The sequence below is a fragment of the Eutrigla gurnardus genome, assembly GCF_963514095.1.
Source record: "Eutrigla gurnardus genome assembly, chromosome: 20".
In the NCBI taxonomy this organism is placed as follows: domain Eukaryota; kingdom Metazoa; phylum Chordata; class Actinopteri; order Perciformes; family Triglidae; genus Eutrigla; species Eutrigla gurnardus.
The window spans coordinates 10,639,469-10,654,553 of NC_139931.1; the positions used below are offsets into that span (position 1 = coordinate 10,639,469).

Sequence of the window (15,085 nt, forward strand, 5' to 3'; positions counted from 1 at the left end):
ATGCTGTCTGCGATTAAAACCCTTGGTTTATGCCCAGCACTCATTCCAAACCGTTTACCTGATGCAGCAGTAACTACAAGCAGCACCGCAGCGGGGTTAAACTCCTGCAATCACTTAAAAGTATTTGGGATTACCTTTACTCCAAGTGTCTAAAGGGGTTGTGTTGTTGAGGATAAGATCGAAACCATGGAAACAATCTTGTCATCTAACTTTCTGCCTTGTTTTTGTTTGATTTACGTTGTTTCCTGTTTTATCTTGAAATGTGCGTGTGTCACATCTTATGTTACTTGCTGCCTTTGTCTTCTTCTTACCTGTTTTCTATCTGTCATTAGTTAATTAGTTCATTGTCTGTATACTTCCCTTCTTTCAGGCATCAGGTCTTAGAATGTTGGATTTCCTTTTAATGTCATTCTGCTTTGTCTTTTGGGATGTTTCCTTCCTGTGTTTTTTAAGCCCGCAGTTTTTATTGTCTGTCAATTTTTTGGAACCAGCTTTCTTGGAAATGTTCAGCAAATCAAAGTAAAATAGTGTATTTTACAAAATGTCAATCTCATTTAAGATTGTTTAAGGTTTTCATCACATCAGGTAAACGAATAAATAAATAAGAGTAACATTAACAGCGTCATATGAATATTTGATGCAACTAACACATTTCAAGATGAATAAAACAAAAGCTTTTTCTTCCACATGCATGTATACGTCCTATTTCTCAGCACAATAATGAACGTGTGACTCAGAAAAGAACCTTTTGCAGTATCTCTCCCACTAGTGGGAATAATGTCCACTTCCGCGGATACTATATGCCGCATAGCTCACCGCACATGAACTGCACTCATGTACACGCTATTAAAAAATTCACATATGCTACGCCTGGGACTATGCACAGCGCATGTTTGTTTTCCTCCGAAGCTGGAGGAAATGTAAGCCAAGATTCCCCCTGTGGTTTCATCATTGTATACTGCCGCATTTTCTGGCTGAGGTCTCTTTGCCAAACGGAGTTCTGAAGCTCTGTTGAAAGCAAAACCTGTAATAAATACGGTCACGGTCCATTTCATGAGCAATGGTTTAGTGGAAGGCTTGTTTGGCTGGTTGGTGTTGAAAGCTGAGAAGTGCATTTCCTGCAGTTTCACTTCAACAGTTGTGTACGACCTAAACTCAAGTAGATTTAAGACTGCCGTCTTTCTGGCTCAAAGGAGCTCATTTGTTTTTCCCTTTACTTTCTTTTTTGAGCCATGTTTGTTGCTCATTTACAGCAAACTACTGTAATTTTATTCTTTCCACTCATTCAAATGGAAACGCAACAACATTTCAATGCCGGGGGCCAATTTTAGATGCATTTATCATGTTATGTTTTTATTATTGTGAATATTTAAAAACAAGATGATTGTTATTTTATCTACTTGAAGAATTAGATACAACAGAACTGATACAAAACTTAAAAAATGTTCACTCTAAAATGAGCAGTGGTCCAGAACTTACAGATAATTTGTCCGTGGCCGGAGTAGAAGTCGTCATGTGGACGGCCAGCCAACCAAAGCCCATGGCAAAGGCATGATTGTGACAGTTTCCAGTTGAGCAGTTGATGAGATAAAGCGACTGTTGTTTGTGCTCTGTACTGTGATAATAGGCCGTGTTGGGGAGCAAAAGGAGCTACACTTGACCCTCGACCCACACACGTTGCGAGAGAGGAGGGGTTATTTTTAGTGCCTAACAGCGTGGATCTGAACAAACAGAAAAAACGGCTCAATACCGTTACCTCCTCTGGGGTTTTACAAAGCAGGTCAGAGTAAAGCAAAACCCTTTTGGGGTTCTTTTATCTTCCACTACTGCTATTGATTAGCCAGCCTTAAATCTGTATTCTCCAGTCTCCACCCTGCATGGAAATGTTTCTGTGTGCACCGGAGAGGAATTGACTTCCCCACTGGACCGGCAGGTTAAGTGAGCCAGACGGACATGAACACGACGTCCACCTTTTTCAAAACTCTCAGAACTCAGATTGACACAATAGTGACAGGCGGTCCCCTGTTCGGTCAACACTGGAGCACGTAGGTTGGTCATTAGTGAGTAATCGCATAAGCTGCCGCCCAGCCTGATTGTGTAATTCATCTTCAGAGCAAGACAGCACAAGTGATGTGTTTCCATCATCACGGCCCACTGGCTGCTCTCAGCCCAACATGACTTATCGGAGTCCTCCGAGATAATTCCAGTCATGACCTCCTGAGTACGAGGTACATATCTCAGTCCGTCGACAACGTGAGCGCCGGCTTTAATGGGCAGGTTGATCGTCTGTAGAGTGATATAGACCAGAGCAGCGTACGCCTCTCCACTCTCAGGCCCATTCACGTTACGTAAACGGCAGTGTTGACAGTTTAATATACGGGACATCCAGATATTAACAATCTATCACAAGGGTTGCTGATTTTAAAAAGCATTCCTAGCTAGCTAGGTTGAAAATGTCACCTTAAAGGGATACTTCGCCGGTGGAAACATGACTCTGGATTGAAAGCGGATCATATATGTAGTCGAAATGTAAAATACATTTAAAATTTGGTGCCTTCTTGACCAAGAAAAGACAGACAGTGACAGTGACTTTTTGGCGCATGTGGATGGAAGACAACCACTCCCACAATGCACGGCGCCGCAGGCCAAGCAAGATGGCGGTTGTTGCTTTTGGTTTCTACAAATGAGGTCCCACCCACTTATCTGTAATAGGTCTGTAGCATGAGTGGGTCCCGCCCCCTACAGGCGGGTTAAAAACATGAGGGACTAGTGTTGTAGTCTTACCCCCTCTAACCAAAGCAAAACAATATTTGCATCATCGGAGTAGCATCGTTTTCAGAATAGAAATACGGAGCTCTCCCATCTCTGGGGAAATGAATGATGCGGGACCATTTAAAAATACTACTGGGTTTCTTACTATACAAAGCTTACTGCAAATGGGTGAAGTATCCCGTGAAATAATAACATAGCTGCAATGTCCTTTTTGTTTGTATTTGCATATACATCACTTTTGGGATTACAAATATCTGTTTATGTTGCAATGTGGGAACCAAAGATTGCACTCATGTAATAATAACTGTAATAATTATACTTGAAATCTGAAATTGTGCCTCGTTTGGCACTTTATTATTCATAATCATCAAAAAGTTCTTCTACAGAAACTCATTCTCTGTAACAGCTAATGAATAAGGGATGAGCCATTATTAATGACACCAACAGTAGCAGCGAGCGGGTATTGATTTCAAATAAAGGATAAATTAATCTTCTTCCATTACCAGTGCCAGCTCTAACTACAGCGAACTAACACACACACTGGAATGCTATAATAATCCTCAATAATTCCTGGAGGGACTTTCTTGAACTGATCGAGCGAAGAGGGGGTTTAAAAGTTGCGGCGCCTGGCCGGTAGACAACATGAATGTGGTAAATCTTCATGCTGTCAGGCTGAAATAATAAACCTTTTGCAGAACCAAGATGCATTTGGGTTTCTCCAGAGCGCTGCATCTCTGGATTTTTAGTTTATTTATGATATTTAATAGGTTTCTTATGTTCACTGTGTGCGAAAGCTGAAAAACAATGACTGGGGCTAGACACACACTTACAAACACAAATATATTTAAAAAAAACAAACACTTTTTTTGCTACTTTTTTGTGAACAAAAAGCTCAAGTCCGGATCAGAAACAATTCAGCCTGGCTCTGTCACTTTGATTAATCTTGTCATTTTCCCACTACAGAGCGGGCAGCATCCAAACATTGTCTGGATTTGTTCACGGGGGCAGGAAGGTGAGCCGTTGGCGGCCGCCCAGAGCAAAGTGAGTGATGGAATGTGTCGTACTGTATATCTGATTTCTGAGAACATGGAGGAAAGGCAACAGACGTTAGCCAAAGAGCCAGGGTAACCGCTCGGAGAACAATCCGCTCCACGCTCTGACCTACATGACGTGTTTAGCCTGACGTACCTCAATAAAAGCATCCCTTCAAACAGCGGTGTAACCTCACCACTGTGTGTGTCCTCCACTGTCACCACTGGGCTTCTGTTGCTATAGCAAGTGTATCTGTTTATTGCTCTATAAAAAACAAAGAATTAATTTGATCTTCCCTTAGAGCTCCTTTCGGGAAGAGGTTTCATTAAAGGAACTGACAGTGCGGGCACACTGTTGGCTGTGATTTAATAAACTCCTAACTTATTCATTTAGCCATGTACGTGCCTGAAAGTTGGGACACCAAATTCACCCATCAGATCGTGGCTCGAGGCAAAACGGGAGTCGATTTCTATTCAATAAGCAGTAGATGTTTCCTGCTGCTAACAGGAAGGGATTGGTTCTGATCCTTCCCGCTCAACTGTGTGGAAATAAACACTGTGTATGTGTGCATATACAGTGTGTGTGTGTGTCAAGTGAAGGAAAGAAAGCATGCATATGTTCCGATATGAAGCCGATTCTAAAAGTAAAACGCTTACGGATATTTTTAATGTGACGATATTTTAGTCCACTTGATTCAAGAAGGTCAAACTGTTAAAAAGAAAAGTGAAAATATCTCACCTGAATGACATATTTTTGTCCCCCACACACAAAAAAAACCTACATGTTGGCAAAAGGCAACTTTCTTTTACTTGGCATGATTTGGCTCAAGAGGAGCCTGCATCATCCCTCTTTCTTTTGCATAACTTTGCATGAACCTGTTGGTGTGTACACAAATGTGTTTGCAGACATGGTTTTATGGCTTTATGTGGCTAAATGGAGCCCAGCGGCAGGATCCAGACCAAACCCTTATCGCCGCTCTGTTACAATCTAGAGTGACAGCTCTTTGTAGTGGAAGCTATTCTTAGCCGCTCCTGGGTCCATCCTTGGGGGTCCGTTTGTCCCGGAGCCTGTAGAGCAGCACAGAATGTCAGTGGTCACTTAATGGCTGCTGACACCTACAATCCTCCTCACACCTGTCCTCAGCAACACAACGGCCCATTATCCGGCCGAGGATCCTCCTCATCATCTCCCACTTCCTTCTGCCTTCCAATTTGTTTCTATCGTGATGTGTCTTTCATTCTCAGCCCTATTTTCTGCAGCCAAAGAAAAGTGGAAGTGAGCACTGCAGTAATAAGCGAAGGCATTGTGTTCCTTCTCATCTATACATCTCTCTCACACGCTCTCATCTTGGTATCTCATACAGGAAACCACAAAACAACAGCACACATCCTCTTTCGTCCCTTCTCGCGAAGCGTCTCTTGTTCACCTCTCTTTAAACTCTAACTTGTGGTATGCCAATCATGTTGGGCAACACATCTTAATGGGGCAAGTAAATGCGTTTTCAGTTGTTAGATAAAAAAAGAATGTTTCCTCCCTCTTTTCAGTGTTGAACGCTCGACAGTCTAACGGTGGCAATCAGCGGTGAAGAGGTACCGTAGAGCCGAGTCCGGAGAATGAAGTGATCTCTGTCGTGTGTCCTCCCCACCTTTGATTTATTCCTCGCTGAATGGCTTCATCGTACTCCAGCAAACACAGTTCCCTCAGTAACAAAGCTGTTTACAGACAGGATAACTCTGTCTCGGCAGCCCGAGTACTCGACTCAGCGGGTAACGGATTAAAGATGAGTAGGTTGTTTGTGAAGAGGGAAAAATACGTCTTTCTCTTAAGAGAAGAGAGCACTTTAACCACAAAGGTTTTTCATACAGTCCCTTATTTGCTTATAAAAGCTTTCTGAAACAAATCTACCTGCACATGCACATCACATTCTTTCAAGATGTTTATATAAGTGCCCTTCTCCTTATTCTCTTACTGTGATTCTTCAGGAGTTCAAGAAGTTCTGACTCTGGCTCACTGCTGACATGTAGATCTTGCTCGGAGACCACAAAACCTCACTCGAACAAAGCGCACGTCCACAACCCAGTGTTGCATCAGCGGTGGTTTCCAATGTTACATAAAATCACAGGTGGATAGGAATTTTTTTTTTTTTTAACAGACATTTCCAGCAAGAATAGGTTTCCTCACTGCATGATCACACTCACACCTTAATGCCAGCTGAAATCACACAGGTGCTCAAAAGGCACAAAATTCCACAGACAGAGAGACAGGAAGGAGAATGGAGTCATTTCAATATCAGTGCGTCTTCTCTCCTATGAATTCGGTGGGAAAGACCTCCGGAGGCTGGAGCTGAATAGAAACAGCACTCCACAGACCAGAAATCAGTCCCTGCCATCAGCTTTAATCCCTCAACGCCACACATCACATTCTCAGTCATTCTGCTGGCCAGCATTTCCAATGAGCCGTGAGGGTCAAATGAGCAAATGCATATCCCTAAACCCCGAGCTCATCATCCGGCGTTTTTCATCCACATGCATAATGGCACTCGCCGAGCGACAGAAGTTCACCTTGTTGATTGGAGTGTCACTTAGAGAGGCAGAAGATTACATAATGCATCACATAGCTGCGCTAATGTGTGTTTTGTATGCATTGAGGCACCTGCACCGTCCGCTAATGTTTGCAAATAAAGACCAAGGCGCAGCATCACTCATTCAGGGAGTGCATCTGTATGCAGAGGGCTGATGCCTCTTATATCACCGCAACAGATGTGTTGGGGGGGGGGGGGGGTAGTGAAGACCATGTTTGTTTAGTTATGTATGAGAGGTGTTTACCTAACAATATGCACATTTATGAGCCACGCTCTGCGAGGTGGAATACAGGATGCACAAGGGACCGACACATGTTGTTCTCTCATTTGATGCGCCGCCGCCTAAGTGGGTCTAATTAGGATCAAATTCACTCCCGGACAATTTACTCCCTGTAACAATTGAAATCTATGTATCCAGTGTACATAACGTACATAGAGTGTAAACAGTGCAAGTGCTAATGTGTTTATTCTGCCTGGTACATGATTACACACATCCCCCCCCCTAATGTACAGCACAGGCTGCTGTAATTTGCCTGAGAATAGCAAAGTCCCCTGTAGAATAAATGTATGAATAAAATAATTTAAAGATGTCATGTTAAATATATGTGTTGATGGTCGAGAGCTTCCTCAGTTGTTTTAAGCTTTAATGTTTTTTTCATAATTCGGTGTGAGAAATGAGAGGGCAAAGTTGATCTAATGTATTTGTTCGTCTTGGTGCAGTTTGACTGAGCTGATGTGATCTGCACAGGGTGGACACAATAACAGAAACAGCAAAATTGGCATATAGAAGTCTATTAACGTTGCATGTTCTATTATTGTGTTTGCTGCCTGATTCATTTTTCTCCTCATTAAGCATCTATTTTGTAGTAAAATAGGTTGCACAGAAGCAGATATACGCCTATTGTTTTCATGAGCAATCAGTGATTTCTAAAATAATTTGGGAGATGTTGCAGTGGTGCTTTAGCCCAAATAAACAGTCTGTGTGACTGTTAGATAGGAAACATGAATTATTGCATTTATTATTAGGGTCACATCCACTCCACTAAAACCCTGCTGTGGGTTTGACAGACCAAGTGCGGATCCCAGATAGAGGCTGCTTTAGATAACACAGCGTTTGAACAGGAGCGATAAGTGACTCCGACTGCAGTTGCTGGAATTCTGACTCAAGTTATTAAACTGTGTCCTAACATATAATACAAACCAACAAACAACAAAACAAAAAAACACACAAGCCTATTAAGTGACCAGTAATTTGTGCGCGGCTCTAACTCGTTTAATCGCATTTCGTAATAAACCATGTTCACAAGCTCCCTACAAAGGCACATGTGTTTTACTACAGGATATAAAAGTTCACTTAAAGCACCCGTGGAAAATAATGTCTTATCAGATTCAATAAATGTGAAACAAATTACCGTTGACAGGACGGGATTCCGCTGATTTCCCCAATCTGCACTTTGCAGCCGCTCATCTTCTGGCGGACACTATTTCCTCTCAGTTCAAGTGAGTCCGCTGTAATCCGACTTTCAAAATAAAACAACCGCCTGCGTTCTTCTGCGGAGAGAAGTCCTGCGTCCTGGCAGCGACACTAAACACGTCAATTGTTTCCTTAAAATGGAAATAAACTTTAAAAAAAAAAAAAAAAAAAGTCAACGTCTGAGCTCTGTGGTCTCGTTGGCACCGGTGGCCGAGTGAGCGCGAGCCGCACCGCTGCTAATTTGCGCTCCTTGTACTCGCGTGACGTAACAGGGAAGGGGGGGGGAGGGGGTGGTCGGGGTGGTCGGTGTGGTTGTATGGTTGTGTGTGTGTGTGTGTGTGTGTGTGTGTGTGTGTGTGTGTGTGTGTGTGTGTGTGTGTGTGTGTGTGTGTGTGTGTGTGGTTCACAAATCGACAGGTATCTGACTATCATGGATTGTTGTAATATTTATTGTAGGCCTATGTATATTTGTTTTAATTTATAAACGTTATAAACTCAAACATTCCACATGTGTGCCTGTTTATTTGCTGTTTAAGAGTATGTGAATGGAATCAGCTGACAGGAAGTGAACATGGAAGCTTTTGCCTAGCCATGCAGTTCAGTTGAAAACTGTCTAAGTTAATAGGCTATGTGCATGGTGGACCTTTTAACACTCATTAAAAGAAAGTTGATCGATAACCACTTGCAGCCAGTTAGCTTAGTTTACCATTAAGATTTAAAATCCCTGACAAAGCAAGAACAGGTTGCTAATTGATTTTTAATCTGTATGAAAACAGAAGTGTAAAAAACGACATGGAACGAGTAGAGTGGGATTGTGTGTGTATGGCGTATTAAAATATTAAGAGAGGTGGGAAATATTCTCAGAAAAAAAGTTTATAAAGTAGCAGATTTGCTGCTTTATTGCGATGCTAACAACCGGCATTCATGCTAGCTTGGTTTTATTTATATGGGCCATATTGTCATCTTATGGGTGTTTATTTATCGAGTGGTTGGGCTAAATTGCTAGCGTTAGCTTTCCCTTGGTGTCATAGCAATGGCAAAAATCCGGTCAAGCAACTTGATTACATCGTCTATGACAAGAGAAAGCTATCGCTAGCATCTTAGCCCAACTGCCCGATAAACACCCATAAGATGACAATTTGGCCCATATAAATAAAACCAACAATAACCTCAACAGCCACCACCCTAACAAGTCGTTGTCACACGTTGTGATGTATTAATTAGAAAAATAAATGGGTACATTTATGGGAAGTTAGCTAGCATAAATGCCAGTTGTTAGCAGAATATTGCCTCTCTCGGCTCCGTTTTTTTTTTTTTTTCTCCCTACAGTGGCCCTAATACACTGTCATAGAGTGGGACTGTGTGTGAGCCTATATGCCAAATCTGTGTGTTTCTGAGAGGCTGTAGTCTCCAAATTTCAGTCCAATCTCATAAATAGGTTCACCTCATATCTCTGATGTGCTCTCCATTGTCATTTTGGGAACCGGTTGTGCGTATTTTAACCTTGGCAAGGCCGTTTCCATTTCCTATATGAGCAGAACTAATGCTTTTACTGAATGAAGGGACTCGTTCTTTATTGCAAATTGGGTTTGAATTGTGTGTTGTCACCGATGAAATGCCAAGTAAGAACTCATCATTTTGTTCCTGTAGCGATATTCATCCCAGACTGAATCTGAATATGTTTTAAGCAGCACGTAAGAAATATTTGATTGCTCTCACTATAGAGCCTTACACTGTATTCACAATAAGTCTGGAGGATTTCTTGAACATTAACAAAACATTGTGTTTTTTTCTTGCAAAAGCACATACGGACGCATATCGTTTTAACATGAACTTTGCCCGTAAACAGGGTTCAAGGACCTTCTGCATGTGTCAATAAACTCCACGGAGCTGAAGCGAATAAGCCTGTGAAGAGAATTCTCCCTGAAATGTAATATTGGTAAACAATGTTTTTCCTTTTAGAATAAGTCATTAACCGGTATGTTATTTCATCACGCTAATTGCATCTAAACTGCTTTCATCCTTTATGTACTTTGTTAACTCTTTTTTTTTACCGTGATGATAAAAAAGCAAATAAGCAGATCCAATTTTCTCCACCTACTCATTTTCAGGCCTATCAATTATTTTCTGTTGTTGAAGATGCCCGGCTTTGAAATGAGCGAGAGACCGGCTTCGGTGACTATTGACTGAACCTTGACGGTGTGTTGAAGTTCAAACAGCCTTCAGCTCTCTCTCTCTCTGAGGCTTCAGTGTCACACAAAACGCTACGATAGCATCCACTGGACTGCACAACCGATCCTGCATGGAAACAATTTTAAATCAAATTCATGAAAAGTTTAGCCACGTGCCGCCGGATGCCCCCGATCCCCCAAACATTACAAATAACAGCTTCTGAATTAGCCCACTGGCACATTTATAAACTAAATATATAACAAAGCCCTTTTGCTTAACTAAGATTTAATAATAGCACCATCTGTATCTTCTTTTTGCCAGAGGCAATCTGCACGCTACAGAAAGAGAAATGTCTGATAATTAACTGAGACATATTTAAATTCTGTAAAACAGCCCACTGTGACAGAAATGAAATAAACATTAAGTCTATTCTTTAATGCAAACGTGTTCTGCCTGACAGCAAAAGACAGTGTGTGTGTGTGTGTGTGTGTGTGTGTGTGTGTGTGTGTGTGCGCGTGTGTGTGCGCGTGTGTGTGTGTGTGTGTGTGTGTGTGTGTGTGTGTGTGTGTGTGTGTGTGTGTGTGTGTGTGTGTGCGTGCGCTGAAGGGAGGTCAGGGGAGCAGTTCCCCAGATGATGCAACAGAGGGAGCCAACGGGACAATGCCAACACAGTGGGACACACGGCTAAATTAAATATTAATAATGAGACACAAACAATCATGAAATATTGAAATATTGCTGCTGATTCATGAAGACACAAAGACAGCTCTACCTTTCCGTCTGCCTGGTGTCTTTACAGGCGGGTTACCTGCACCTTTTCTGCCCACAATCTGGTCACATGACAGCACAGGCATCTGCCATCTGTTAATATTTGAAGAGAGAGATAAGTTCAGCTGCAAAAGGTAACGTAAACACTGGATGTATAGCTGAGATAATTATATGGCTTTCTGGTTACAAAAACAAACCCCGTAGCCTATGCGGCTGCAACAGCGACTGTTTGAGTCACATAAAAAAATACCCACCGTGCCCCCCGGGTTGTCAAGGTGTTTGTTTACATCAGAATAAATAGCTTACACATATTTTATTAGTGGGACATACAGCTGCATGTAAAAAAAGCAAGCTGGTAGTGGGAGTAGACAGGTGAGAGTATTTGGGTCAGCTGAGGCCTGGCCTCTGGCATCACGGGTCCCTCTGGTCCCTCAGAGACAAGCTTGTTTTCAGAGTCTGGTCACGCTCTTTGAGTCTGGTCCTTCTACTGGCATTTGGCAGGATCATTTTTTCCATGCCCGGCAATGAGATCAGTGCATCGGTGCAGCACACAAACATTCTTTCATAGTTTTCAACCTGATTGGAGGCTTTTGATATAATGGCTTGTTTTTCTTCTGGGTTTACATTCCAGTTCTTGTCAAGGTCGTACTGAACTGAACAAGTACTTGTGGGTCACATGAGGCAGCAAATACCATCCTATAGATGCTTTACGCTCATTAGTCACTTTATCTCCCATTCGAGTAGTTCAGGGTATTTATAGAGGGGGCTTCAAATAGGGCTTTGTGAGTTTGACAGTGTTGTTGATACTTTTCCTAGCACTATTATAATAGTATATAAAAATCACACTTGCATCATCAATTTGCTATTTTTTGGGCAGAACCTTAACGCCTTTGATGTTAGATTAAATTCAATTAATCAAAAATTTTGTATAAGAACCCTGTGTATAAAACAATATTGTGAATTAGCCACTTTGCAGAGGGAAATATCCAGCTTGAGATACATTTCAAGATGCATTTTTGTCTCGCTGGTTCAGAGGAGAGAATAAAATCCATAGTGGAAGTAGTTGAGCAACATGCAATGACCGCATTTATTCCCAAACAAGGCAACGCAATCTACGTTTCCATTCTAGCCTTTACTTGTTGTTTGTGTGACGGTGAGTGTTCTCCAGCCAGATCTCCATCAGCAGTAATGGCGGGGTGTTCACAGAGGAGCTGATAGGTGTACAGTCATGCCCAAAGACTCTCAGCTCTGCTCTCACCCTGCTGACAGCCAGAGCATGATCCCCCCCAGGACACTTTCTGCATCAAAGGTTCGAGGCATAAATGATAGAAAGGCTCCAATGGGTCATTATTATTTGATAATAATATGTTTCAGCTTGACACTTACCCCTCATTTAGTTTTAACACATGTATTTAACTCTCCGTATTTATCATTTATAAGCACTATAATATACATAATTTATAACCCATTGCAATGTGATTGTAAGCAGGACGCTTTAAGTGTTTATTCTGCAGTACTTTCAATAATGATTTTACATAATTACAGTTTTGTTGTGAAACATTGTTATTCATTATCTCGTTATATACCAGTTTATGTGGATGTTTCACAGGAATCTATATCAATAAACACTTAATTAATTAACCTAAACCATGTCACAACTGCTATATTGGGAGTGTGCCATTCACTTATATTGCTTATAAAATGAAGTATTCTAATAATTAAAATACCAACATAACAAAAACATGGGTCTTGAAAGCATTGCTGTCATGCATGACTAAAAAAATATCACGTGGCTTTTTTTTGTTGAGATTTTGATGGTGTACATATACGTTTCAAGCAACTCTAAAAATGTTTTCAATAACATTTTAATCACTAACAACACATTCTCAACAACAACAAAAAAATCAATGTATGGCCTGATCCAGATATAATCCCTCCTGACTAGATGTGTGTGGCGGTGTCTGTATGATACATAAATCTCCAGTCTCTGCAGATACAGACTGTATCTGCAGAGACTGGAGATTTTTTTTCTCTAGATGACGTTTTATTTCTCTGAGTCGCTGCTTTGTTCTCTCCTTCTCTTCATTCACTCTTCAGCTCGCTCGACCATCGACGCTTCCTCTCTGCCTCACTCGCTCGTTGAGGAGTGGCCGACATTGTTTGTTGAGACACAGACAAATGGAAGATATTCTACCGGCAGCATCCATCGCCTTGCAGAGCATCTTTGAGAACAGCCTAAGCATGGACACCAAAGAAATGTGGTTTCTTTTCTGGACGAACAGCTCCAAAGTCCCTGACAGGGCAGCTCAAACAGTGTGTATAATTATTCTGAGAATAGTGGCAGGTGTTTATTCCTGTGCACTGCAGAGTTACAATAGAGCCCAGCAGCTCCTGTCACAGACTTGGACCATGTCCCTGAGTGTAAAAATAGCCATCTGCCGGGTTGCGTTATCTCCCTCTTCCTATCTGCTACTCCCCCTTGTTCCTCCTTCGTGGTGTAAACGTAAAGCTCCGGCAGGTTTTCACATTACTGAAGAAGAAAAATCTTTTTAAAAACACTTGAATATCGGCTTCTTAGTCTCTGGTAAATAATACGAACACAGACTAAAGGGAAGCCAAGCTAAATTGCTTCTTGCAAAATAATCCAAAAAGCAATATTTTCCTTTAAATATGTCAAAAGCTCCCGTGATTCAATTATTCAATCTTCCCAACACATCTGACAGACAGCCCATTGCAGACAAGTGTTAAGCACGTTTGGGAATATGAAACATGCAGTAAAATAGTCCTTAGTGCAGATTTGTCTTTTATTCATACTGGTTTGTTTTATATTATCTTTACACAGATTAATTAGAGTCATTGCTTAACACAATAAAACTATTCTGCAAACGGCTAATGACCTAAAGGATCTTCGTCAGCATGTTTTAATTTTGTCCAACAGTTACAAACAGCTTCCAAATGTATTCCATAACTGCTGTATTCACACAAATCATGAGCATTTACTCCGTTATTCTAATTGCTCACTCACACAAACAAGGCTTATAGTTTAACTGAGCCACGGCTCAACTTAACAGGCCTTTCAATGTGATTACTGAGAATGTAATTATGTGTGAAAAGTGGAAAGAGCAGATGAATGCACACACTTTAAAGTGAGGGAACTGATCATTAATTGCATAATGAACAGATTAACACTGTCTTGATGCTGATCAAATGAGGTAAAATACAATCCTATTACAGCACCGATCTGACAGCAGTTTGATGCCTCACAGCTCTAATCATATAATAACACTTTTAAGGGACCTGAAATATTCCACTCTCCAACAATTTCATGCAAAACATTTGTTGTGGTGCTTCTTCTATCTTGAAATAGGGCTTTTTTTCCAAACAGAGCTGTGCTTGTCTATATTCCTGTGACGTGGATCAGCTTAACTGGATTGATGATACTAAGTCAAATTGAGAAACAAAACCTGTCTTCTTGCTCTTTATGCATGAGAAAAACAGAAAAGTGCTTAATCACATCCTGTTGTCTGAGTCCATAATCAACTCCATTAAGAAATGATTGCTAAATGAAACTCTGGGTTGTTTGTTTGTCAGCCAAAGGCCAACTTAAGGGCCATAATTATGGGGATGACTGCATATTCGGCGTGCCGTAATTGTAATAATGGTTGGAAAGCTGGTGGCATGCCCATTCCTCCTATTTTGGCTACAGGCCATTCAGTTAGTCCCATTGTGTATGGTCACGTCCTTTTAGAAGGAGTCGACTCAGAAGCTGCTCTCCCCACACAAATCTAGTCGTCGTCTGGAGCTCCGCACATGCAGCTTATAGTGACATTCACATCAGTAAAGATATTAAAACGACAGCAGCACTGATTTTGAGACACTCTGTTACGATACAACGTAAACTAACACTTTAAGTCTTGCTGCCCTGTGAACTGTTGAACATTAACATGTGATTTGAACATGTTCTGTTTCTCCTCTCTGTCTGCCTCATCTCACACATGTGAGGCAACCGGGTGTGTGCTTCAACAGAAAACCTTCAGTCCTGTTTCTAATTCCAGCTGTCTTTTTTTTTTCTCCCACTGCTGCCATGTAACACGTACGTTTCTGTTGCAGCCAATTTCATCTCTCGCCACCATTACAGATGGCAGATAAGAAGAAGAAGAGCTGTGTTTAGAATGTTTTGTGTTTATGTATCTGACCATATGAGATGATTTCATTCGTTTTCACTTTCGGACATGTGATTAATTATTATGCAAGTATAATGTTTACCACCAATCTTACTTTTGCAC

General features: G+C 41.3%; 1 protein-coding gene across 1 annotated transcript in view; it reads right to left on the bottom strand.

Moving 5' to 3' along the window:
- Window positions 1-8,060, bottom strand: part of gcgra (glucagon receptor a) — a 28,498-nt gene extending 20,438 nt beyond the window's left edge. The window contains exon 1 of the mRNA XM_084036199.1: window positions 7,798-8,060. The gene's annotated coding sequence lies outside the window, so the exon portion shown is untranslated. The remainder of the gene's footprint in view (window positions 1-7,797) is intronic.
- Window positions 8,061-15,085: the final 7,025 nt, after the last annotated feature.